General features: G+C 40.6%; 1 protein-coding gene across 13 annotated transcripts in view; it reads right to left on the bottom strand.

The window, feature by feature from the left end:
• USP54 (ubiquitin specific peptidase 54) overlaps positions 1-27,198 on the bottom strand; it is a 151,209-nt gene that overhangs the window by 78,536 nt on the left and 45,475 nt on the right. For 7 of the 13 annotated variants that reach the window (XR_009559264.1, XM_030862609.2, XM_070043828.1 and 4 more), the window contains exon 1: positions 14,799-14,943. The exons of 3 other annotated variants lie outside the window; for them this stretch is intronic. The gene's annotated coding sequence lies outside the window, so the exon portion shown is untranslated. Of the gene's footprint in view, positions 1-14,798; positions 14,944-15,115; positions 15,243-27,198 lie in introns of those variants that run through there. 3 more of the 13 variants (XM_030862610.3, XM_030862613.3, XM_060286074.2) reach the window with 2 other exon arrangements.

The raw sequence follows: 27,198 nt of genomic DNA, 5'->3' as shown, positions 1-27,198 counted from the left end.
TATATCCATAGTATCTTCTCGCTTATTATGAGGATATCAATGTCTGGCATATAGTAACTGCTATATAAATTATTGTTATTGTTATTATTACCATTCAAACATTCCCTTCTCATGAGCTCTTTTCCCTTTAAAGATAACCACATAGATATCCTATATTCTTTAAAAACCCAGTAACAGCAAAGACCACCTTGAACTTATTAAATCCTTACGCCTACTGTCCTAAATTTTTTTCAATCTTTCACTGCTAAAAGTCTCTGTAAAATAATTTACAACTGCTGCTTCTCCTTGCTCATCATTAATGTCTTCAGAACATGGTACTGTTCCTTTATTCCACCATCACAATTCTACTTCATGGAACATTTGCCTTCTAAAGAAATCTAATTTCAAAACCCACTGGCTTTTTCCATATGCCTCATTCTTCTTAATTTTTCTGCAGCACCTAACACTGGCTGCCTGATGTAACACAATCGTGAATTCATAGGGTGAATTAATAAGAAAATAAAAGAATGACAAAAATGAGAGAATGACAAACACTGGTTCTCCTACTGCTCTGACAGTCCATTTTCTCTCTCTTTTGTTGCTTTCTTAAAAGTAAGCATTCCGGGACTTTCCTGGTGGTGCAGTGGTTAAGAATCTGCCTGCCAATGCAGGGGACACGGGTTCAAGCCCTGGTCTGGGAAGAGCCTACATGCCGCGGAGCAACTAAGCCCGTGAGCCACAACTACTGAGCCAACGTGCTGCAACTACTGAAGCCTGCATGCCTAGAGCCCTTGCTCTGTGATGAGAGAAGCCACTGCAATGAGAAGGCCGTGCACTGCAACACCACAACTAGAGAAATCCTGCGTGCACCAATGAAACCCAACACAGCCAAAAAAAAAAAAAAAAAACCTAAACATTCCCTAAAGTTAAAATTAGACCTTCCTGGTCTTGTCTAGAGTACTTTCCATGAGTGTTCTCATCCCCTTTTCCATCAGAACTTCAACCATAACTTCTGGTTTGATAAATCACAGATCTTATGAACTCTGAAACCAAATTACCAACTATGTGCACACTGTCCCACTTTCAAAACAAGTTTAACATGTCCAAATTTGAAGTCACCGCCTTCCCCCCCAAAATAGTCCCTCCTCTTTATCCCCCATTTTTTAAAATTTATTTATTTATTTATTTATTTATTTTACTAATGGCATTGAGGCAGGAGATAGATGGGCCCCAGGCTGGGCAGCTGGAGTTGTCCCCTGTGGACAGATACTCCAAAATAGCAGGCACGAGAGAAGAGCTGAGCACTGCCCAGATAAAGATAGAGACAACATATTTCTCTTTCTTGAGGTCAAGAAGACCTTCCTGACTATACATGCACAGAAAGGCTCTTTGGAGGTCAAAAGGGAGGGGGCATCCCCTCATAGCAAGAGACGTCAACCTACCTATAGGTCGCTTCACTAGAATCCATCTTGGCTAAGAGATGTGTGCGCACACATGGGAGGACCCTGATATATACCAAATACGGACTCAAAACCAGGCAAAGCGTGCTTCCCTGGTGGCGTAGTGGTTGAGAGTCCGCCTGCCGATGCAGGGGACACGGGTTCGTGCCCCAGTCCGGGAAGATCCCACATGCTGCGGAGAGGCTGGGCCGGTGAGCCATGGCCGCTGAGCCTGCGCGTCCGGAGCCTGTGCTCCGCAACAGGAGGGACCACAACAGTGAGAGGCCCGCTTACCGCAAAAAAAAAAAAAAAAGAAAATACACAGGACTTCCCTGGCGGCACAGTGGTTGAGAATCCGCCTGCCAATGCGGGGCACACAGGTTCGTGCCCTGATCCAGGAAGATCCCACATGCCATGGAGCAACTAAGCCCGTGCGCCACAACTACCAAGCCTGTGCTCTAGAGCCTGCGAGCCACAACTACTGACCCCACGAGCCACAACTACTGAAACTCACGCGCCAAGAGCCTGTGCTACACAAGAGAGCCACCCCAATGAGAAGCCCGCGCATCACAACAAAGAGTAGCCCCCGCTCGCTGCAACTAGAGAAAGCCCGTGCACAGCAACAAAGACCTAACACAGCCAAAAATAAATAAATTTAAAAAAATACACAGATAGCAAAAAAACATATAAGAAGATATTCAATATTATTAGTCTTTAGGGAAATGGAATTAAAACCACACTACATGCCTACTAAAGTAGCTAAAAACAAAAACAAAAATATTTAAAACCTGACAATAACAAAGGCTAATGAGGAAGTATCAGAGCGACTGGAAGTCTCCTAAATTGTTGATAGAAATGCAAAATGACACTGTTGGCGATTACATATAATGTTAAATATACTTTTACCATCTGACCTAGCAATCCCATTCCTAGGTATTTTACCCAAAAGAAATGAAAGCTTATGCCACGTAAAAACCTTTACACAAGTGTTTATAATGGCTTTACACATAATCACCAAAAACTGGAAACAACCCAAATGTTCTTCAATTAGTAAGTGGTACATACATACATTAAACTCAACAATAAAAAGGAAAGAATACTGACATACACAAAAATATGGATGAATCTCAAATGTACTATGATGAGACTCAAAAGGCTATATACTATATGATTTCACTTTTATGACATCTTGGAAAAGTCAAAATTAAAAGTCAAAATAGACCAGTGTTTCCAGAAGTTGTGGGTGACAGTAGGGGTTGATTGCAAAGGGGCAGTACCAGGCTGATGAAACTGTTAACGTATCTTTTTTTTTTTTTTTTTTTTTTTTTTTTGCGGTACGCAGGCCTCCCACTGTTGCGGCCTATCCCGTTGCGGAGCACAGGCTCCGGACGCACAGGCTCAGCGGCCATGGCTCACGGGCCCAGCCGCTCCGCGGCACGTGAGATCCTCCCGGACGGGGGCACGAACCCGCGTCCCCCGCATCGGCAGGCGGACTCTCAACCACTGCGCCACCAGGGAAGCCCTGTTAACGTGTCTTGATTGTGCTGGTAGTTATACTATACTACCTCTATGCATTTAGCAAAACTCAGAACTCTATACCAAAAAGATTGTGGTATTTTAATATAAATTTTTCTAATTTTATATAGACTACCAAAGATTCTAAAAAACACTTTTTAAAGCATATTTTAAAGTGTCAATTAAAAAAACAAAAACCTTTCCCAGGTCCCTCCTGAAGAATAATGTCCAAACTTCTCAGTCTGATTCTTAATAACATAATCTGACCTTAATTTATATTTTATATTTATCTCTTTTTATCCCACTACATAAAACTTCTCCACCCAGGGCTTCCCTGGTGGCACAGTGGTTGATTAAGAATCCACCTGCCAATGCAGGGGGCACGGGTTTGAGCCCTGGTCCGGGAAGATCCCACATGCCGTGGAGCAACTAAGCCCATGCACCACAACTACTGAAGACTGTGCGCCTAGAGCGTGTGCTCCGCAACGAGAAGCCACCACAACGAGAAGCCCGTGCACCACAACGAAGAGTAGCCCCCGCTCGCTGCAACTAGAGAAAACCCGTGCACAGCAACAAAGACCCAGTGCAGCCAAAAATAAATAAATTTATAAAAAGAAAACAAAAAAACTTTTACCCAAACATTTTTCCCATTTCTGTGATCTTATTAATAGTTTTACCTACTTGGGATGCTCAGTAACCTACTTCCCCTCTATAGGTAACCCAGCCTCTTTGTAAAAACCTTTGTAAAACACTCCTTGACTACCCCAAGCCTGAAGGGATCTCCCCCATTTCTGAATTCCTATATAAATTTTCTATAATTGTAAGGGAAATTAATGTTTCTATCAGACCATTGTTTCTAGGGTCCTTCCCCTCTCCCTGTTCCCCTCCATCCCATCTGAGAATAGAGAATGGATGGAGGTCAGAAGCCAATTGTGTTATATACAAATATCTGTTACTGTGTATATACAAATATCTGTTATTGTGGGGATACATTACATAGGAGTTCACTATAGTTTATTTTATTTGTCATATAATCTATCTTTCTATTTATAAATCGTGATTCTAACTAAAAAGCATGATTCTAAATATATATGTGTGTGTATATAGGTATGTATGTATGTGTACACATATACATATACATAAACTTTCCATAATTACTTCATCTTATAAAGCAAGATATTCTAATATTTATGTGATTCAGTTAAAACTTCAGGCTTTCCTCACTGTCAATATAAACATTTTAAGGGACATCACACAGCTTTGGGCAGATGAGATCCTAGTGAGATAGTTCTGTATAAATGCATCTGAGTCATATCCTTAGATACTTAGTTTAAAAAAAAAAACAAACAAAAAACCCAAAGCTAAACAAACTTGGTGAGCATTGCATTATTTGTTTAGTGGAAATCTGTTCCAAAGAAGTTGTCCATATGCAGTTTGTTTGTTGTTGTTGTTGTTCTTTAATTTATTTATTTTTGGCTGCTTTGGGTCTTCATTGCTGAGCAAGGGCTTTCTCTAGTTGCAAATAGTGGGGGCTACTCTTCGTTGCGGTGTGCGGGCTTCTCATTGTCGTGGCTTCTCTTGTTGCGGAGCACAGGCTCTAGGCATGCGGGCTTCAGTAGTCATGGCACGTGGGCTCAGTAGTTGTGGCTCGCGGGCTCTAGAGCGCATGCTCAGTAGTTGTGCCACACGGCAGCATGTGGAATCTTCCGGGACCAGGGATCGAACCCGTGTGCCCTGAATTGGCAGGTGGATTCTTAACCACTGCGCCACCAGGGAAGCCCCATATACAGTTTTCAGTACGGAATCTTGCTTAGTTTTCAGGTCAGCCAATTAGATGATGATTAAAAACAACCACCACCTGATATTGGTAACTAAGTGCTAGATGCAAATTTATTCAAATTTAAATTTAAACGGCTCCATAGTCCATTATCTAATACTCCTATCTGATTGATTTTGCCTTTGTAACAGTAGCAACCAAAGGGCACGCAGCATCCTGCAGAGAATAGTCCTAGACTACAACAAACTAACAGATAGTAGGCTATTTGTCAGCTAGTTATTCCCAAACTCTTTGCAGAAAATGTATCATTATCTTTATCCACATTTATTAGTTTCCAGCCAACTCCAAACACAATGGAATATTCAATCAAAGATGGAAGGAGGAGAAAGAGCATACAAGAACCCTATTGCCGTGTTGCTCTCAACTCTGAAGAAGACACAGCAACCTATATTTTACTATTGCTGAATAGACTCTGAATAAGCTTGTTCATAAATTCCTTTTTTCCCAACTTTATTCAGGTATAATTGATAAAACTGTTATGTATTTAAAGTGTACAATGTGATGATTTTATATATGAATACATTGTGTGAAGGGATTCCCATATCAAGTTGATTAACACATACTAGAAAGGCAACAGAAAAGACTAATGAAACTAAAAGCTGGGTTTTTGAAAATATAAATAAAATTGACAAATCTTTAACTAGACTAAGAAAAAAGAGAGAGAAGGTTCATATAAATAATATCAGAAATTAAAAAGGAGAAATTACAACTGATAACAGAGAAATACTAAGGATCATAAGAAACTACAGTGGACAATTATACACCAACAAACTGAATAATCTAGAAGAAATAAATTAAAATATAGAAATATACAACCTACCAAGTCTGAATCATGAAGAAATAAAAAATGTGAACATAAATACTTATATTTATTTAATCTTTAATCTACTTTATACTTATTTAATCATCATTACGACCTAGCTCCTGGGCTTTACTAAGTCAAAACAGCCTGCATTACCTTGTTGTCTCTAACATCAGGTAAACTAGGAAGCTTAGAAGCCAGAATTGGGAAAGAAGCATGTCATCTTATCACCTATTACCTATTTCTTTATGTAGTAGAGTTACTAAATTGTATGTCCCACATTGTTCCCAATCTGAACACACTAACTTCCTGTGAGCAGGCTAAAAAACCTTTCCCATGTGTGAAATGACAGAAAACAGTGGGTCCCAACCTTTCTGCAGACCCCCACATCCAGAGGCAAGCTTAAGAAAAAACCATGAATTGTGACAGGAAATGATATTAGTAAAAGCAATTCCTTGGGAAGGGAGAGGCACCATATGTGCAGACAACACTGAAAGGCAAGGGCAAGGTGGGGTAGAATTAAGAAAAAAAAAAAAGAAGAAGAAACCATGAAGATTAAGGGCCCCTCTCTTGCACAGGCCCTCAAGCCCAATATCTACTTTTCTCTTTTAAAAAAACTGTTTCCCTTAAAGTGGGCCCTCTGAATTATGTAAGCTCCAGGTCCCACAGACTCTGAATCATATTACAGAAACTGAGCTTTTATAGTATACGTTACTTGAGAAAATATATGATTCAAAAATCTACTTTAGGGCTTCCCTGGTGGCGCAGTGGTTGAGAGTCCGCCTGCTGATGCAGGGGACGCGGGTTCGTGCCCCGGTCCGGGAAGATCCCACATGCTGCGGAGCGGCTGGGCCCGTGAGCCATGGCCGCTGAGCCTGCGCGTCCGGAGCCTGTTGCTCCGCAATGGGAGAGGCCACAACAGTGAGAGGCCCCCGTACCACAAAAAAAAAAAAAAAAAATCTACTTTAAATTCGGTAATAGTAATAAATATGTATTTTACTAATCAAAGCCATCTAATACATTATGCGTTATATAAATTTAGTTAGCACTAAATAGATCTAAATTGTACTCTTTGAATTTTTCATTCTTGGGCTGACTGTAATAATTCTACTAGGGATCCACACACAGTTGACAGAGTAGAAATGGCAGGGCTAAATTTAAAAGATCATGGCTCAAGACTGCCAGTATTAGAGGTACAGCTCTAGAAAATGAAGACCTCTAGAAAATGAAGACCTCTAGAAAAAAACATTTCTCTATATTAATGAAATACAGAGAATGATTACTTCACAACAAGTATACACAATGCATCATAATGTGCTGCCATTTTTCTCAGGCCAAAGTATTAAACCAGGCTATAGACGTAGCCGCCCTAATTATCTACTACTATATTCCTCACCAACAAAGTCAGCTTCTCTTAGCCTCTGTGTCTGAAAAAACCCTAAGTAGTCATTCAACTGTTTGCAAAATGAAACTGGCTTAACCATAAAGAGAGATGAGGCCTGGAAGGACACTGGGCCACAGGAAGAGCCTGTCACCCTAAGAGACAGTGGGGTAAAGGAGGTTCAGAGATCTATAGCTTATTAGCATTAGCATTGGAGACTTCTTTATGAATGGGATATGAGTGTAACTGAGACCAATACTGACTAGAAAGGATTTATTCCTGCAGAACCTGAAGGTCCTTTGATGAAACCAGGAGTAAGGTGCAGGTATCTCAGAAAGGGATAGCTCCCTTAAGGGAATTCATTTCATAATCATTAAATGAAGTTCAATGAGGTCTCTAAGTAATACTACTAATTCTATACGTAGAGAATTCCATGACATTCATGCAAATGATAGTATCAAAGTATCTCCACCAAGACATTTATTAACCACAAAGGGAAAGATAGTAACTTTACTGTAGAGAAATGAGGCAGAAACCCCCTTAACCAAGTGATCAAGTCAAACATCACGAGCAATAATACATATTGACATCATGAATCCCATGGTAATAATGCACTGAGAACACATTTCTTGACGTTCTTGCCTAAACCATATAATCTCAGTTCAATCATGAGGAAAAAAAAAAAATCAGACAAATCCAAATTGAGGAATATTTGACAAAATAACTGACTAATACCCTCCAAAAATGTCAAAGTTATAAAAGACAAAGAAAGACTGAGAAACTTTTACAGAACCTCGGAGACTAAGGAGGAGAAAAGTCTAAAATGCAATGTGAGATCCTAGACAGGATCCTAGACAGAACAATGGTGAAGAAACTTGAAGTTTGACGGTCTTTATGTAACAGTATTGAACCAATGCTAATTTCCTGCTTCTGATCATTATACTATGCTTATATAAGATGATAAGATTAGAGGAAGCTGGGTTAGGGCTATATAAAAACTGTACTATTTTTGCAACTTTTCTGTAAGTCCAAAATTGGTTCAAATAAAAAAATTTTTAAATGTGCAAATAATTCATTGAGGGAGATGAAAGCTTGGGCCCAATGCGGAATAGAGGCAATTGGAGGATTAACATCTATACTTATAAAGGTAAGTGGACTAATAGTTTGTGATCATGGGAAATTTAGAGTCCAATGAAGGCTTGTGTGAAATGTCTGGGGTTATCATGTTTAACATCAAAGTTTAGCAGTTAATGGGTTATTAGTTCAGAAACCTGTTTCTCAGAGCTTGATTTACCTAGAATGAACTATTAGAAAAGTTTTTAAATCTACAAGATCAAGGATAAGTAAACGTAAAATAGCAGGGGTCTTGTTAGGGTGATGAATTATTTTTTTTCCTCTTTTCTCTATTTTCTAAATTATCTATAATTCATAGATGAATTATCTTTAATTTATAGTTTCCTTACTTAAAGTAAAACTAAAATTGGAATTTAAACTCATTTTCCCTAAAAACAGAATGAAAGGACTCTGGACCAGAGGTAACCAACCATTGAGAAAGCTGTTTAATAATTGGTAACTACTTCCTATTTAGAAACAGGGGGCCAGATGTGGATTTCTATTTCCTTTCATTCTGTTTTCATTGCTGCTGCTGCTGAGGTCCAGATCCTCTCCCCTCTGGACTACTGGACCACATTCTGACTCTTTGACAGGTCTCCATTCCTATATATGTGACTACCAGAGGACTCCTAAAATACCATGACACTCACCTTTTCAATGGCTTCCAGAGATGGGTATTCTTTTGGCTAGAGAAAAATGGTATTTTTATAATTCACAAGGGGAGAAATTAATGGATGGAGTTTTCACAAGTTTCTCTCCCATAATTTTTTCTTGTCCACTTATTCCACTGCTTACAAGGCAAAAACATGAACAAAGAGTAAACTTTAAAAAAAAAAAAAAGCAGGGACAGTTTTTTGGGGGCAGGAACCCGCTGTGTCCCCCTTTGCCTGGCAAAGCAATAAAACTATTCTTTTCTACAAAACAAAAACAAAAACAAACCCAAAGCAGTCAACAGGACCTATTTTGACAGGTTTTTTTTCTTATTGACTCATGTTCATGATTGTGCTTTCTTTTTTTTTAAATTAATTTATTTATTTTTGGCTGTGCTGGATCTTTGTTGCTGCGTGCGGGCTTTCTCTAGTTGTGGCGAGCAGGGGCTACTCTTCATTGCGGTGCTCAGGCCTCTCATTGCAGTGGCTTCTCTGGTTGCGGAGCACGGGCTCTAGGCGCACGGGCTTAGTAGTTGTGGCATGTGGGCTCAGTAGTTGTAACGCACGGGCTTAATTTCTCCACAGGATGTGCGATCTTCCCAGACCAGGGCTCAAACCCACGTCTCCTGCATTGGCAGGCAGATTCTTAACCACTGAGCCACCAGGGAAGTCCATGATTGTGCTTTTTTTATTGCATATTTTTTCATTCACATAGTCCGCTAGTAAAATTAACTACTAATTTATAAGATTGAATTAAATATGTCTGGCACCTACACAAAGTTTGAGAATCATTAGACCTTACCACCATTTTCCAGCTACATCTACTCATTTATTCATCAGACATTTCACTGAGCACCTATTAAGTGCCCCTCACTCATCCTCCACTCCAAGATAAGCATTCCCATCCTCCCCCATATTACAGTTATTTGTGTACATGGAGTACCTCACATATTCCTTAAGGGTATCTTTTTATTCCACACAGAAGTTGAATATAATAGGCACTGAATCACTGAAAGTTTAATTTAAAGAGAAAACTTCTCGTTTGAAGGGATAAGTACCTAGAACAGCCAATTCCAACATTCTGATAAACTCTGACTCTCCTTAAATAAGAGTCCTCCAAATCTCCATAACTAGCTTGAGATATCACAGATGGTTTTTTCTAATGAAGACTGTATCAACTCAATCAATATTTGCTCTGATTCAAGCTTAAAAATAAAAAGAGATAGCATCTACAACCATAAAAAAGTCCACGTTATTTGTTGATTTATGGGCTGGTTATCACAAACTCCCCAGTGAATACAGTTACTCAACTCAAACAATTTCCTGAGGGTTGGACTTTGGCAGCTTCAAATTATTACATCATGTACAACAAGAAAAACTGTATGCTGATAAAGGACAGAAAGCCTTATATTTTTTCTTTTTGTAAGAGCTTAGAAAACTGTCATTTACAATAAATTTGTCCAAAAGCAGCTGGAAAAAAAAACAAGACATGTTTCACTTTACTATTAAGTGACAAATGTAACGACTAAGAAATGACATTTGGGGACTTCCCTGGTAGTCCAGTGAGTAACACTCCGTGCTCCCAATGCAGGGGGGTCCAGTTCGATCCCTGGTGGGGGAACTAGATCCCGCATGCATGCCACAACTAAGAAGTCTGCATGCCACAACTAAGAGCCCACATGCCACAATCAAGAGTCCACATGCCATAATTAAGAAGTCCACATGCTGCAACTAAGACCCAGCACAGCCAAAAATAAATTAATAAATTAATTTTAAAAATAAATAAGAAGAAATGACATTTGCAGGCTACTTAGCCCCTCCTTATAAAGATCCAGAGCTATATAGATAATCTACTGACTTCCAAGGGAGGCAGCATGATAGTAGAAAGAACATAGTGGTTTAAAGTGCAGGCTTTGCAGGGCCAACCACATTATATAACCTCAGGAAACACCATGATCATAGTGGAGATCCAGGAGGCACCATTCCCAGGGAACACAATGTGATTTATAAAACTTAGGGACCGGGCTTCCCTGGTGGTGCAGTGGTTAAAAATCCGCCTGCCAATGCAGGGGAAATGGGTTCGAGCCCTGGTCCGGGAAGATCCCACAGGCCGTGGAACAACTAAGTCCATGTGCCACAACTACTGAGCCTATGCTCTAGAGCCCACGAGCCACAACCACTGAGCCTGTGAGCCACAACTACTGAAGTCCACGGGCCTAGAGGCCACGCTCTGCAACAAGAGAAGCCACCACAATGAGAAGCCCGCGCACCACAATGAAGAGTAGCCCCCGCACACCACAACTAGAGAAAGCCCATGCCCAGCAACAAAGACACAACATAGCCAAATATAAATAAATAAAATAAATAAATTTTTAAAATAAATAAATAAATAAATAGAAATAAAACTTAGGGACCTAGAGTTCACATGGTAGAACAGGTTTGGACTCTACCACCTAACAACTGTGTTATCTTGACCAACTTATTGAATCAATTATTGAAGTCTCAGGTACCTCATCAGTAAAATGGAATTTAAAAATATATATATGTCTCTCATACAACTCTTACGAGAGTTAAATGAAATAGTGTGTGTGTATACATACATATATGTGTATATATATTTTATATATATATATATATAATTAGCCCAGTATCTAGCAAATGAGACATAAATGTTTTGATGATAATTATGAAGAAGCAGGATAAAATGAATCTAAATTCCAATCCTGCTACATCACTTTCAGGTCATTTACTACATGTAATAAATGTGATTTCTTGAGACTATTGCAACAAAATTATAACACTTAGGGCCAGGTACAAAATAGGAGCTCCATAAATAGTAGCTGTGATTATGATAACTGCATCCCCTATACCCATCCTCTCTCTTTCCTTCTCCCTTTCTCTCTTACACACACCGCCCCCCTCCCACACACACACTTACTGTAAAAATTCTATGAGATTAAACTATAATAGATAGCACAAACCAAAAGCCACATCAAAATGAGGGAAAATGTATTCTAAAAATAATGCATTTTCAATACAATTCACCTCGACTACTGTGGTAACTTCCAAACTATTCTCCCCCTTCTAATCCTACCTATAAAATGGTGCCAAAAGCAATCTCTGATCAATTACTATTTAGCTCAAAAAACTTCAGTGACAAAATACTTACACTTAAAACACAAAAAAATGAGTTGTTCTATGTATACACCCGGCATTTTGCTCAATAAGGAATATGTATATTTATTGAAGAAAACCTGCATATAAGTGGACCCATGCAATTCCAGTCCCTGTTGTTCAAGGGTCATCTGTATTACCCTTCCCCCAGCCCCATCTTCCCAGTATTTCCTAATACTAATAATCCACTCCACTCAGCAAACCTGTCTGAAGAAGCCATCCTGCTGGCAATTTATAGTAATAAAGACTAATGATAGTCACACCCTATTAGGAAGGAGTAGTCATTTATATTTAATTCATTTCCCAAAAGATTTTCTAACTACTGTCCCCTACCAATTGGGATTTAATCTCTCCCTCCCAGGAACATTTTGTTAATCAGTTCTTAACCAACACCCGAGTACTTTATTAGAATAAAAAGCAGAAAGTGACATTGCCTTACACTCAGCAGATGTTCAACACTTGTTAAATAAAAGAATAAATGAAGAACTAAGTTTTTTGAAATACATTTTTCAATTTAGAGATAACTCAGTTATAAGTATAACCAGTCATCTCTTTATTTCTTCCCTGAATCTCCTGCCTAAATCATATCATACCTAAATCATACCTTCTGTTTCCCAAAGGTCTATGGAAGAAAGATACTCTACCTAATAGCCAGTAGAACAAACACAACATTCTTCCTCAAACATGCTGCTAGTAAGGCTTCCCTGGTGGCGCAGTGGTTGAGAATCTGCCTGCCAATGCAGGAGACACGGGTTCGAGCCCTAGTCTGAGAAGATCCCACATGCCGCGGAGCAACTGGGCCCGTGAGCCACAACTACTGAGCCAGCCCATCTGGAGCCTGTGCTCCGCCACAAGAGAGGCCGTGACAGTGAGAGGCCCGCTCACCGCGATGAAGAGTGGTCCTCGCTCGCCGCAACTAGAGAAAGCCCTCGCACAGAAACGAAGACCCAACACAGCCAAAACTTAAATAAATAAATGTAAAACAAACATACTGTTAGTAGCGCCAAACTAGTAACTGTGGTAGATAAAGGGAAAAAAGTCAATAGTGAATACATTAGGCCCCAGGATAGCAAAATGATAACTATGAGTTCCATAAAGTTGCCTTATATTATCCTCTAGTTCAGTAACTTAGAACTAGAGAGTTTTTTCCTAATTTTTTAAACCCTAAGATTGTTTTTCAACTTAAATGTTCAATTGCAACCATGCAGTATTTATTAATCATTATAAACATACCACTTAAAAAAAAAGGAGCTTACAATTTAAAAAATTAAAAAAAAAAAAAACATACCACTGCCCAAATTATTTCAGCACAAACAATAATGAAAGCATGATGGCTCTATCAAAAGCCACTGACTGCACTGGCTTGACTCGTTTCTGCTAGGAGAACACTGGCACTGAATGGCACAAGCAACTCCAGTGTGAGAGACCAAGCACATGACTGGGAAGGTGACAGAGGATACGAAGGAAAGAAAGGCATGTATCAAGAACCCCTCCTCTCTGGGGGCAGGAGTGGAGGGAAGGGCAGGGATCCACTGAAATCTACTCTAAAAGCCTTCTAATACTCAAACAAAACCATGCTGCCAGACTCCTGGTTTTGAGCCAGTTAGAATCCCACCTCTACTTCTGACAACTGAGAGACCTTAAGCAAAGTACTTACCCCCCAGCTCTTTCAGCTGTAAAATTATAATAACAGTAGCCACCACTTAGTGAACACCAACTTTATGCTAGGCACCAGACACATGGTACGTCCTTTAATTCTCACAATTAATCTACCAAGTAGGGATTATTTCCCTCATTTTCCAAAAAAAGAAAAACCCATGTTCTACCTATGCATGACTGTTTCCCAAAGGGATAATACTACCTATCTGACAAGGTCATATTGGGAATTAGAAGTAAATGCAAAGCACTTAGCATAGAAACTAGCACTTGCCACATGGTAGTAGAGCTCAGGAATTCATTATTATACAAGTGCACCTATCACTTGAATAAGTGATTCAATTGAACCGCAATGAAATACCACAAACAAGTTTTCCCTCACATCATCCACCATAAAAATGACTTTTAATTAGCAGTACTTCTGAAGAACCCAAGGCTTATAACTTTATAACTGCTTGAAATACCAGAATATCATCCATTCAATGTCAACACATACACACACACACACACACACACACACACACACACACACACTGTTTCTTAGTTGAAGATCAAAACGTATAATCCAAGGAAATAGAAAGCCCATTATGAAAGCGATATTTGACTTAAGTTGAACACCGAATATTAAATATTTTACTTTCAAAAGGATTATAGACCTCACATCTCAAGAGAGAAGGTGCTAATGAACAAATCTAACTTCCCAAAAGTAATTCCCAGAACCATCTGTTATCCTCAGTACTCAGCAAACCATTTCCCAGAATTGACAATATATTGCCAAAATTTTAGTGAATTTTGCCAACATTTGCTGAGAAGAAAAAAGAATCATTCCAATTCTGGAAATAAATGCTACTTTCCAGCTTAGCCACAAAATAAGACCTCTTCTTCATTATTTCTTTTATCAGTATGTTAATACTGAAAATAAGTATAAAGAAATCACAAATAACCTTCTATCTGAAGGAAATTTAAAATACTAAACCCACAACCCTTGCCTTTAATTCTATGAGCTCAAGAAAATCTATGAGAATGGGTTTTTAAACCAATAATAAAAATCAAAGTTCCAAAGCCTTAATAATTGAATAAGAGGAGGGAAGCACAGAAACAACAGTCAGCATTAAAGAAGCCTTCTGAAAGTTAAGAAGTTAACCTCACTTTCAAGGTTTAAACTTTGCCCGTTAAAAGCAACACTTCACAAAGACTGACCAGTTCCCTACATCCCTCCACCCACCCAGTTTTACCATAAGCACGTACTTACCAGAGAGCACACTCAAACCTCCAGCAAAAGGCCACCAGAAATCACAAGGGCATTTGTGGGACCAGTGATACAGGAATGGGGAGGGGCAAGGGAAGAGCTAGAGTTCTGGGGAGGGAAGGGTACGTTGGGAGGAGACAACTGAAGCTAGCAACAATGGGAAACTGTGAATTTAAACCACAAAGGCTTCCCGCAGAACAGAGTAACAGGGAAAGGGCAATTCTTTTTACCACCTACCAGGAACTCAGCACTGACAATTCATGATAAAGCTAAAAACGTGGAGCTTCCAACGAAACACAAAGTAAACTTAAGAAACTAACCAAAAGTAACTTGAAAGGACACACCACAAACTTCATAAAGGCTTAAGAAAAACATTTAGGAGTCTGTTTCCTCCCGGAGCATTCCTGATGACAGAGGTCAGCAGTATAACAATAAGGTTTGCGGAGTGGCAGCTGCTTTCAAATGGAGGGCCAGCACTAAAAAAGTCCTTTGCACTAAGTCAAAAGGAGCACTTGAAGACGCTTTCGTAGTGCTTTTGAGAAAACCAAAACAGTGTCGTGTTTGAATCCTTAATTCATAATTCCAAGACTGTCTAGACTTAAATTGAATTAAATCATTTTAAGACGCAAAACTCTTCCAACTATCTTAAACAAGACACACTCTTAAAGAAAATTAATGTGTAAACTGAGAGGTTGGATTCAGGAATCAATTTTTAAAAGCTTGGACTCTCAAAGATTCCCAACCTGAAAGGCGAGGACAGTGAAAAATCTCCCCCCTTCTCTCAGGGAAGAGGCCAAATTATATCACCAAGAACAAACAGCAGGCAGAGTCCTGCCCCCAAACATGTGATCATTCCACCCAGAACTCACATTTGCAGGCAGGGCACAAAGGCCCCAGAGGACCAACGCACACCCTTCTATGTACTACTCCCTGTTATAAAACAGCTTTATTGAAAGGAGTTGTTTTATAAGCATACTGATGAAAAAACTCATCAGCAGAATCCTTGCCAAATAGGAAGTTCTGTTGTATTTCTATAGGTTGAGAGAAAATGTATGGGTTGATTTCTTTAAAGATTTAATTAAGATTTATTGGCAAAATTAAACAAAAGCAGGCACTACCCAAAACTAATTAAGCTCTTACATTTTAACAATATACTAGTCTAAAGTAGTCCTTTCACAAGAAGGGAAGTGCCCAAATTAAAAAAAAAGAAAGAAAGAAAGAAAGAAACTATTGCTTTTCTTTTGCTAACCATTAGCATTCTAATTCAGGTCTCCTAGTGCTTGGTGGAGGGGGTGGTGGAGATGTTAGTGTCATTTCAAAATGTGAAACACAGGATTTCTACGATCAGTGCTAAATACAAAAAAAGAGTGTACAAATATCAAGGTCAAGCTCTCCAATCAAGTCCTTAAGAGATGGTTATATACTCCTTGTGGAACTAATCAAATAAAACTAAGAATACTGGGGCAACCCTGGTTACAATGCAACTAGGTAACATGACTTCTCATCTCAGCCAGGCAAGGGAGGCGATCCACAGGGAAATCTTACCTTATGAACTGTAATCTCTTTTGAAGCCCCTCAGAAAATACTTCATGCAAAACTCTCCTACATACTCACATTCTGCCTTGTATAAGTTATTTTTGGACATTTCTTATTTCCTTTTCAAGACTGCATAGGAGATTCTGTCTCATATAAAGAGAACCCTGTGTCAACCACTAGGCATCTCAACCCAAAATAAATTGAGTAACTACAGCTTTGTGCTAGATGAGTGCCAAATTGCTTATAGGAGTGTTTTTGTGGGCATGATTGCTAGGTCAAGATGTTGCAAGAAGGGGGACCACTTCCAGGGCTCGAGAGTGGGCTCTTGTCTAACACTCGGAAATGAATCCGAGGAGACACACATACTGACAAAAGCAAAAGACTTTACTGGGAAGGGGTGCCCGAGCAGAGAGCAACAGGGTAAGGGAACCTAGGAGAACTCCTCTGCCCCGTGGTTCACAGTCTCAGGTTTTATGGTAAGGGGATCAGTTTCCAGGTGGCCAATCATCTTGCTTGGCCCATATTCGGTCTGACTCAGGGTCCTTCCTGGTGGCACAGGCATGTCTCAGCTAAGATGGATTTCATCGTGAAGGTTTATTGGAGGTTGCCAGGACACATTGTCTCCTCCCTCCTCCTTCTGGCCCCTCCCAAATTTTTCCAGGTTAGTTTTACAAGACATACTATGGACTGGCGTGTCCTCCCTCCTTTCAGCTCCTCCCAAATTCTCCCGGTTAGTTTTCCACGGCAGAACCATGTTCTTCTTCAGGACCTCCTACTGTGAGACAATGCAGGGAAGCAGTTATCATCCTGCCTCCCCAGCCAAGGTGGGGAGTTTCAGTCAAGGGTTCCCAAACAAAGAGGGAGACTAACATATATGGGTTTAGATGTCATTTTTAAATGTTCAGGGATCCTGAAGTTGGATGACACTGGTTACAACAGTGAAGCTGAGCAGGAGCCTGCAGAGCCTTCCCAGGTACAAAAGCCGCTCCGTGTCTCAGTTTCTTGGTTGTAGAAAAAAGGCTTTAGTCTCCTAGGCCTTCCATGAGTTCCAAAGAGCAGCCTCATGCAATCAATGATTAGATTAGTCACAAGACTCCTGGTTCCTCCTGAAGGGATACTGATAACAATCTGATGCATATCTTCGAGCTGTTCTGCAGAAACTAAGACACACACACACACACACACACACACACACACACACACACACACACGACCTCCCGGGTAGAGAATGGTGACTACATCTAACCACAAGCACTAGACCCCAGACTATCTGGAACCAGAAGATTGATGACTGAGATTCCAGGAACATTACCCTGTTACCTCACCATCAACCAATCAGAAGAATGTCCATGAGTTGATCAGGCACCCTGCAACCCTCACCCATAATGTTGCCTTTAAAAAACCCTTCCCTGGGACTTCCCTGGCCGTCCAGCGGTTAAGACTTCACCTTCCAATGCCGGGGGTGCGGGTTCGATCCCTGGTCAGGGAGCTAAGACCCCACGTGCCTCGTAGCCAAAAAACCAAAACATAAAATAGAAGCAATATTGTAACAAATTCAATAAAGACTTTAAAAATGGTCCACATCAAAAAAACTTTAGACAAATAAAGCTTCCCTGAAAGTCACTGGGGAGTTCAGGTCTTTTGAGCACAACTGACTGTTCTCTTTGCTTGGCACCCTGCAGTAAATGCTGTGCTTTCCTTCATCACAACCTGGTATCAGCAGATTGGCTTTCCTAGGCTCCAAGCATGTGAACTCAAGTTCGGTTCAATAACAACAGTACTTTGTAAAACTGTGCTTCAACAAAACTTGTCCTATTTTTCAAGTACTTTGCAGGGAATGTTACACCATAAGAGTCCACCTTTGACTATACAGACAAAGACCTCTGAAAAAATATAAAAAATTTTAGCAGGGAGAAACTACTTCTAAGACTTGAATAAAACAATCAAGAGAAATCCTTGTGTGGGTGGGTGGGGTACGTGGGGGGGGTGATATGGAAGAACATAGGCCAAAAACTCCCACTTGGTCACATCCACTATCCAGAGGGGTAGGGTACAGCAGAATGTTCAATTTAATAAGAGAATATTTTGCTTCTCTTAGAGCCATAAAAGAGAAACAGAATTTCTCTAAGAAAAACCAAGGTGATTCCCTCCTGGAGTAACCCCAAAAATCATTTTTGTTGGGTTTTATTTCTGAGATGCTAATGATAATGCTGATATTTGCGGAAAGGAAGGAGTTGAGTGGCTCCAGAGTAGGAGCCAGATTGGAAAATAAAAGTGTCTTGATTCTAGCACTCTAGGGAGCAGTGAGGAAATTTGGAGACTTTTAAATAAATTATGGAGGATTGAGGTGGGGAGGGGCAGAGTAAAGACTGCTTTATATCAAGTGGAAGCCCATGGAACAGTAGCATTTGACTCCTGGCTATGTGTTCACATGGGGGAAAAAAAAGCTTAAACTGGAGTTTGGAAAATGAAAATAAAATATGGACTTGATCTTAGTTAACAAGGAACCCAAGAGAAAATATTCTAGCCTTTGACTCTAGATTGTAAAGAAGAATATACTGGAAAGTCCATAGAAAACAATAAAAACTATATACCTAATTTGTATCTAGTTTATATTCTGAGATTTATTTAGTGTCAGTAAATAGCATATGTACCTTGAATAGCTGATTATTTTACTCAAGTACCCATTACTAAGAAGAGGTATAATGCAAAAAAGGAAGAGAGAAGAAAAAAAAAAACCAAACAATTATGATCCTAAGGACATACTTCGGATAAACTCTGGCTGTTAACCACAGACCTAAGCAACAAACCATCCAAAAACAGTTCTGTGTATTTCTCACACAAATGGACTCTGAAAAAAGAGGAAAGGCAGTCAGGGGCCACTTATTTGAGTTTCTAATGTCATAATATCATTATCATTTAAATTCATATATTTAATTACATCTTGCATTATCCTAAAAATTATTTGAAATAGCACTATGTCATTATGAATATAGCCAACATATCTCTAGAACAATGGTTTAAAATTTCTTCAAAGAGACTGAAAGCTTCTAGAGAGGATTAAGGATGTCAAATATCTCTCAAGCACCACAGAATCACCTAAATGCTAGTGAAACCTAGCAGGACTCTGTGGGGCTCTTGGGCCTGGAAGCCTTTCAAACAGTTGCTAATCAGGGAAGGGAGGGGATGCAGAGACAAGGGAGGAGCAGCCAACAAACAACAGTGTAGCCTTGGGGCAGGGTCCTCAAGGGATACTCATAATGATATCTTTGAGCTCTTTTACAGAACTAAAATCCCCAACAAATGGAAGATATTAGCATTCTTTATTCCAGAGAAGGGCACAGTTTAATAACCTCCAGAAGCTCATCAGGAAACCACCTGAGGCCAGATTAAAGGAGTGCAGGCCCTGCACACACCCTGATCCTTATCAGCAACCCCACCCTTGAACCACTGCTGTAAAACTCCTCATCAGGAATTCCCTGGCGATTCAGTGGTTAGGACTCTTTGCTTTCATTGCTGAGGGCCCAGGTTCAACCCCTGGTCAGGGAACTAAGATCCCACAAGCTATGTGGCATGGTCAAAAAAAAAAAAAAAATCCTCACCAAATCCCCCCACATTGGGACACACAGTTTTTCAGGGCACAAGTCTTCTGTGTCCCCCTTTGCCTGACAAAGCAATAAAGCTATTCTTTTCTACTTCACCCAAAACTCTGTCTCCAAGATTCAATTCGGCACCAGAGTGCAACTTCTAGAGCTCTTTCTTCTAGTGCTCTTACTCCAAATCTGTGAAGATTTAGGGCAGGCACATAATGAGAGGACTAAAGGACAGTGGTGACTGTGCCAAAATTTCAGGATGGCCACAAACTAAAATTGTGAATAAAATGAAGAGCAATTTGCTCCCAGTTCTGATAACACCTTGCTATGTCACTGAAATAATTATGCGTGTTAACTCAGAAGATTCTAAAGGCAAAAACTCTCCTTAAGAGGTTTCACAAGAACCAAACTGAGTCTACAGTTGTGCTATGCTGTCAGCAGAGTAATTTACATTTTGGGCAATATTTATCCTAAATCGTCTCTGGTCTTCTCTAGCTGTAGTGAAAGCCTCTGAGATTTCTACCACATTTCAGCATTTTATAACTGATTTGGGGTAGAGTTACTAATAATGTATTAAGATATACATGCTAGGGGAAATTCCCTGGTGGTCCAGTGGATAGGACTCCATGCTTCCACTGCCAGGGCCTGGGTTCAATCCCTGGTCAGGGAACTAAGATACTGCAAGCCACGTGGTGCGGCCAAAATATATATATATATACACACACACACACGTGCTAAATTTTTCCCCATGTTCAACTGAACCTTAATAACCACACCATCATTGGCACAGTGGTTAGGAATCTGCCTGCCAAAGCAGGGGACACAGATTCAAGCCCTGGTCAGGGAAAATCTCACATGCCGCAGAGCAACTGAGCCTGTGCACCACAACTACTGAGCCTGCACTCTAGAGCCCGTGAGTCACAACTGCTGAGCCCGCATGCCACAACTATTGAAGCCCACATGCCTAGAGCCCGTGCTCCGCAACAAGAAAAGCCACCACAATGAGAAGCCCGTGCGCTGCAACAAAGAGTGGCCCCCACTTGCTGCAACTAGAGAAAGCCCACACACAGCAACGAAGACCCAATGCAGCCAAAAATAAATAAATAAAAATTTTTTTAAAATCCTTTAAAAAAACAAAGTCACACCATCATGCCAGGACAATTCAAGGGGGAAAGAACAGTCTCTTTAACAAACAGTACTGGGGACTTCCCTGGTGGCGAAGTGGATAACACTCCACGTTCGATCCCTGGTCAGGGAACTAGATCCCACATGCATGCCGCAACTAAGAGTTTGCACGTCACAACTAAGGAGCCCACCTGCCACAATTAAGGAGTCTACCTGCTGCAACTAAGGAGCCGGCGAGCCACAACTAAGGAGCCTGCCTGCCTCAACTAAGACCCAGCACAACCAAATAAATAAATTAAATAAATAAATATTTTTTTAAAAAATAGCGTTGAGGCTGTTACCCGAAAATTGGGTTCGCCTCTTGATGCATGTCCAGCCAAAAGACACAACCAAGCCAAAGACTGGGAGAAGGAAGGATTTATTACTTGCAGCAAGTAAGGAGAACACCAAGGATCTTTCCCAAAGCAGTGTCTCCCCAAATAGCAAAATTGGGAAAGTTTTAAGCTAAGAGTACATGCATATTCATGAAGGGACTTGGGCCAACGACAGAGTCCAAGCTTTAGTTGACTGAAGTCACAAGGGTCAGAAAAGGTCAACATAATCATCCCTCAAGTTCCAGCTTTTCTGGTGGTTGAGCACTTCATGCTAATCTTTACCACTGAAACAGAACTGGGAGTCTTTACAACTGATACATTATCTTTGCTATTGTTACTTCTCTTGTCTGACAACTGGTCTGCTTATTTTTGCATTCTTTTGTTCCCTTAAGATCACTAATTACTGAGACTTGTTCAAGGACTAGCACTGTGACCAGGCTTAGATCATAAAATGGCTTAGGCCAAAAATGGCTACTCTTATATCAAGAAAGCCATGCCTGGTTCTCTTTCTCTGGGGAACCCCAACCCTATCTGCTTACAAGGAAACTGGATATCCATATGCAAAAAAATGCAGCTGGACTCCTATCTCATACCATATGAAAAAAAATTAACTAAAAACGGATCAGGGACTTCCCTGGTGGTCCAGTAGGTAAGACTCCATGCTTCCGATGCAGGGGGCCCAGGTTCGATCCCTGGTCAGGCGGGAAACTAGATCCTGCATGCATGCCACAACTAAGAGTTTGCATACCACAACTAAGAAGCCCCCATGCCGCAACTAAAGATCTGGCGTACCACAATTAAACAGGCCACAACGAAGATCCCACATGCAGCAAATAAGACCCAGCACAACGAAAATAAATAAATAAATAATTTTAAATAAATAAATAAAAATGGGTCAGATATCTAAATAAATGAGCTAAAACTATTAAAACTTTTAGAAGAAAGTTTAAGCATACAACTTCATGATTTTGGGTTAGGCAAAGTCCTCTTAGATATGACACAAGCAGCAAAAGGAAAAATAGATAAATTTGACGTCATAACAATTAAAACTTTTATGTTTTAATGGACACCATCAAGAAAGTAATAAGATGGGGCTTTCCTGGTAGCACGGTGGTTAAGAATTCGCCTGCCAATGCAAGGGACACAGGTTCGAGCCCTGCTCCGGGAAGATCCCACATGCCATGGAGCAACTAAGCCCATGCACCACAACTACTGAGCCTGCGCTCTAGAGCCTGCAAGCCACAACTACTGAGCCCGTGTGCCACAACTACTGAAGCCTGCGCCTAGAGCCGTGCTCCACAACAAGGCAAGCCACCGCAATGAAAAGCCCATGCACCACAACGAAGAGTAGCCCCCGCTTGCCACAACTAGAGAAAGCCCACACGCAGCAACAAAGACCCAATGCAGCCTAAAATAAGTTAATTAAAAAAAAATTTTTTTAAGTAATAAGATAACCAAAAAAATGGGAGAAAATATTTGCAAATTACATTTCTGATAAGAGACTTGTATCTAGAATAGATGAAGAATACTTACAACTGAATAATAAAAGCAATCCAATTTAAAAATGGGTATTTCTTAAAACCTCAATTTAAAAAAAGTTCTGAATAGACATTTCTCCAAAGAAGATACACAAATGAATAAGCACATGAAAAGCTGCTCAACAATACAGTATGGAAATAGTCAAGAGGAGTGACTTTACAGTGAAGAAACCTGACAGCCAGTGCCTCAGGCAGGTGATCAAGGTCAATATCAACAATGATAAATCATGTTGACAACATTTACCCTTGATATGATGTGATGAGAATGATACTATATATCTGGATCTTCCACCCAAAAACCCATAACCCCAGTCTAATCATGAGAAAAGTATCAGATGAATTCCAATGGAGGGGCATCCCACAAAATACTTGACCAGTAGTAGTCCAAACTGTCCAGGTCATCAAAAATAATCAAGGGCTTCCCTGGTGGCGCAGTGGTTGAGAGTCCGCCTGCCGATGCAGGGGACACGGGTTCGTGCCCCGGTCTGGGAGGATCCCACATGCCGCGGAGCGGCTGGGCTCGTGAGCCATGGCCGCTGAGCCTGCGCGTCCGGAGCCTGTGCTCCGCAACGGGAGAGACCACCACAGCAGTGAGAGGCCCGCGTACCGCAAAAAAATAAAAATAAAAAAAAAATAATCAAAGTTTGCAAAACCATTATAACCAAAAGGAGTGGTGATAAGTAATGCAATGTGGAATTTTAGATGTGGACTTAAACAGAAAAATAACTAAGCTGGGATGAAGTGAGAGAGTAGCATTGACATATATACACTACCAAATGTAAAATAGCTAGTGGGAAGCAGCTACGTGGCAAAGGGAGATCAGCTCGGTGCTTTGTGACCACCTAGAGGGGTGGAATAAAGAGGGTGGGGAGGGAGACACAAGTCGGAGGGGATATGGGGATATACGTATGCATATAGCTGATTCACTTTGTTATACAGCAGAAACTAACACAACACTGTAAAGCAATTATACTCCAATAAAGATATTTTTTTTTAAAACTGGGGCTTCCCTGGTGGCGCAGTGGTTGAGAGTCTGCCTGCCGATGCAGGGGACACGGGTTCGTGCCCCGGTCCGGGAAGATCCCACATGCGGCGGAGCAGCTAGGCCCGAGAGCCATGGCCGCTGAGCCAGCACATCCGCTGCAACGGGAGAGGCCACAACAGTGAGAGGCCCGCATACCCAAAAAAAAAAAAAAAATTGAAGACATCTTAACAAACTATGGGCTTTGGTTAATAATGTTTCAATATTGGTTTATTAACTGCAACAAATGTGCCACACTAGTGTAAGATGTTACTAATAGGGGAAACTGTGGAGAGACACAATAGGGTAACTCTCTACTACTGAAAGGAAGCGGGACCCTGTGAGGCCCACCTGGGTATAAATCCTTTCCATGTCCCCTGTTTCCTGTTTGTAGGAAACAGACTTCATTCAGCCACCTTGACTTTCCCTGAGTTCCAAAGGGCAGATTCAAACAGTTGCTTATCAGGGAAGGGAGTGAATGCAGAAACAAAGGAGGAGCAGTTAAGAAACAACAGTGCAGGGACATCCCGGGTGATCCAGTGGTTAAGAATCCGCCTTCCGATGTATGGGATGTGGGTTCAATCCCTGGTCAGGGCCACAGCTAGAGAGAAGCCCGTGCGCTGCAATGAAAGATCCCGCATGCCGCAACTAAGACCCGATGCAGCCAAATAAATAAAAAAATATTTTAAAAAAAGAAAGAAACAGTGCAGCAATAAAAGCGGGGTCCTGGTTCTTCCTCAAGGAATATACATAATAATACCTTTGAGGGCTTCTGTAGGAAATAAGGCCCCCACCTAGGTAGAGGAGGGTAACTTCAGGCTGTGCACAAGATTCTTGGAACACCACCCTGTTACTTCACTACCAACCAATCAGAAGAAAGCCTGCACACAAAATAAGGAAGACTGACCTCCTCCCCAAATGATTCTCCCTTAAAACACTTTCATGGGGCTTCCCTGGTGGCACAGTGGTTAAGAATCCACCTGCCAATGCAGGAGATACAGGTTCGAGCCCTGGTCCAGGAAGATCCCACATGCCGCAGAGCAACTAAGCCTGTGCACCACAACTACTGAAACCCACGCGCCTAAAGCCAGTGCTCAGCAACAAGAGAAGCCACCGCAAGGAGACGCCTGCGCACCGCAACGAAGAGTAGCCCCTGCTCGTCACAACTAGAGAAAGCCCACGTGCAGCAACGAAGACCCAATGCAGCCATAAATAAACAAACAAACAAATAAATAAATAAATAGAACACTTTCATGGTTAAGCAGAATCGTCAGAGTTGGTTTTTAGGCACAGGTCTGCCATCTCCCCACATTGCCAGCCTCCTGAATAAAGTAACCTTTCCTTTCCAACCAACATGTCTGTCAAGTATCAGCTTTTGAGCAGTGAGCGAGCAGCAGAATCTGAATTTGGTAACACTATTTGCTCAATTTTTCTATAAATCTATAACTGTTCTAAAAAATAAACTGCTTTTTATTAGCTTGTTAATAATTAATAATTTTTAAAAAACATGGTTAAATTAAACAAAGAAATGAAAATCAAAACCACCTCTTCACACCAAAATGGCTAAAATAATAAGGGTTAACAAGAGTGGAAAGAAATCTGAATCTTCCTGCACTGCTGTTGGAAATGTAAAATGGTACAGCCACTGTAAAAAACAGCCTGGTAGATCCTCAAAAGATTAAACATAGAGTTACCATATGACCCAGCAATTCTATTCCTAGAGATAGATAGGTAGGTAGGTAGGTTAGGTAGGTAGGTGGGTAGGTAGAGAGATAATCTCCAAGAGAAATTAAAACATATGTTCACTTAAAAACTTGTACATGGGGCTTCCCTGGTGGCGCAGTGGTTGAGAGTCCGCCTGCCGATGCAGGGGACGCGGGTTCGTGTCCTGGCCCGGGAAGATCCCACATGCCGCGGAGCGGCTGGGCCCGTGAGCCATGGCTGCTGAGCCTGTGCGTCCGGAGCCTGTGCTCCACAACGGGAGAGGCCACAACAGTGAGAGGCCCGTGTACAGCAAAAAAAAAAAAAAAACTTGTACATGAATGTTCATAGCAGCATTATTCATAATAGCCAAAAAGTGGAAACAACCGAAATGTATATCAACTGATAAACTGATAAATAAAATGTGATATATTCATACCATAGAACAGTATTCTGTCATTATAAGAATGAAGTACTAATACATGCTACAACATGAATAAACCTTGAAAATATCATGCTAAGTGAAAAAGGCCAGTCACAAGGACCACCTATTGTACGATTCCAATTATATGAAATATCCAGAATAGGCAAATTACAGAGATAGAAAGTAGATTAATGGTTGCCTAGGACTGAGAGGAGGTGTGAAAGAAATAGAAAGTGATTGCTAATAGATATACCATTAATTTTGGAGGTGATAAAAATATTCTAAAATTAATTGTGGTGATTGTTGTTCAACTCTGTAAAGATATTAAAAACTACTGAATTGTAAAACTTTAAATGGATGAATTGTGTGGTATGTGAATTATATCTCAATAAAGCTATTATTTTAAAAAATCACAGTTTTCCTTTTTGCAAAACAAGGACACTGTTCCATGTCTGTGGTTTAAATTAGGTTCCCATAAACAACAGCAGCTGTCACCTGGTAAAACTAGATGGCTTCAAATGCTTGGCAAACAACTTATGTGTGTATGAGATTTTGAATAGCTGTTTTTAAAGAATACATAAGCAAGAAAATCAGGCTGTCAGGGCATTCTTACTGTCTGACATTGTCATTTAGTTCAGGACAGAATGCAATCACCATTTCTCTAATCAAGAAGTCAACAGTACTGATTACATGTATGTCCAAAGTGAATGGACACAGATAATTCACTGTGACAAAAATAAGGCTGAAAATGACACCAACATGTCACAGCAGCAAAAGTCAGAGTACAAGTGTTACGTTTGGGTGGAAAGACAGAACAGATGAACAAGGCAGCCTGAAACGACACTTGCTGGGCACACCCTTTGCTAAACAATTACAAACATTTCCCTACATGTCTGTAGAAATCCTTCCTGTTGCTTTTTGGGCAAATTTCCCCAGAGTACTCTCAGAAGCTGACTTAAAACCGTCTGTTTGAAAAACAATCTGACTGTGCTCAAGGTGCAAAGAAAGCAGAGAACTAATGAACCTTTGGTGAGTGAAAAGGGGGACAAAAGGATAGGGGGAAAAGATGGGCAAGTATTTACCTTCATTAA

This window comes from Globicephala melas, chromosome 16 (genome assembly GCF_963455315.2).
Source record: "Globicephala melas chromosome 16, mGloMel1.2, whole genome shotgun sequence".
Lineage (NCBI taxonomy): Eukaryota > Metazoa > Chordata > Mammalia > Artiodactyla > Delphinidae > Globicephala > Globicephala melas.
Note: the sequence above shows the minus strand (reverse complement) of the source record. Positions and strands in the feature narration are given on the sequence as shown.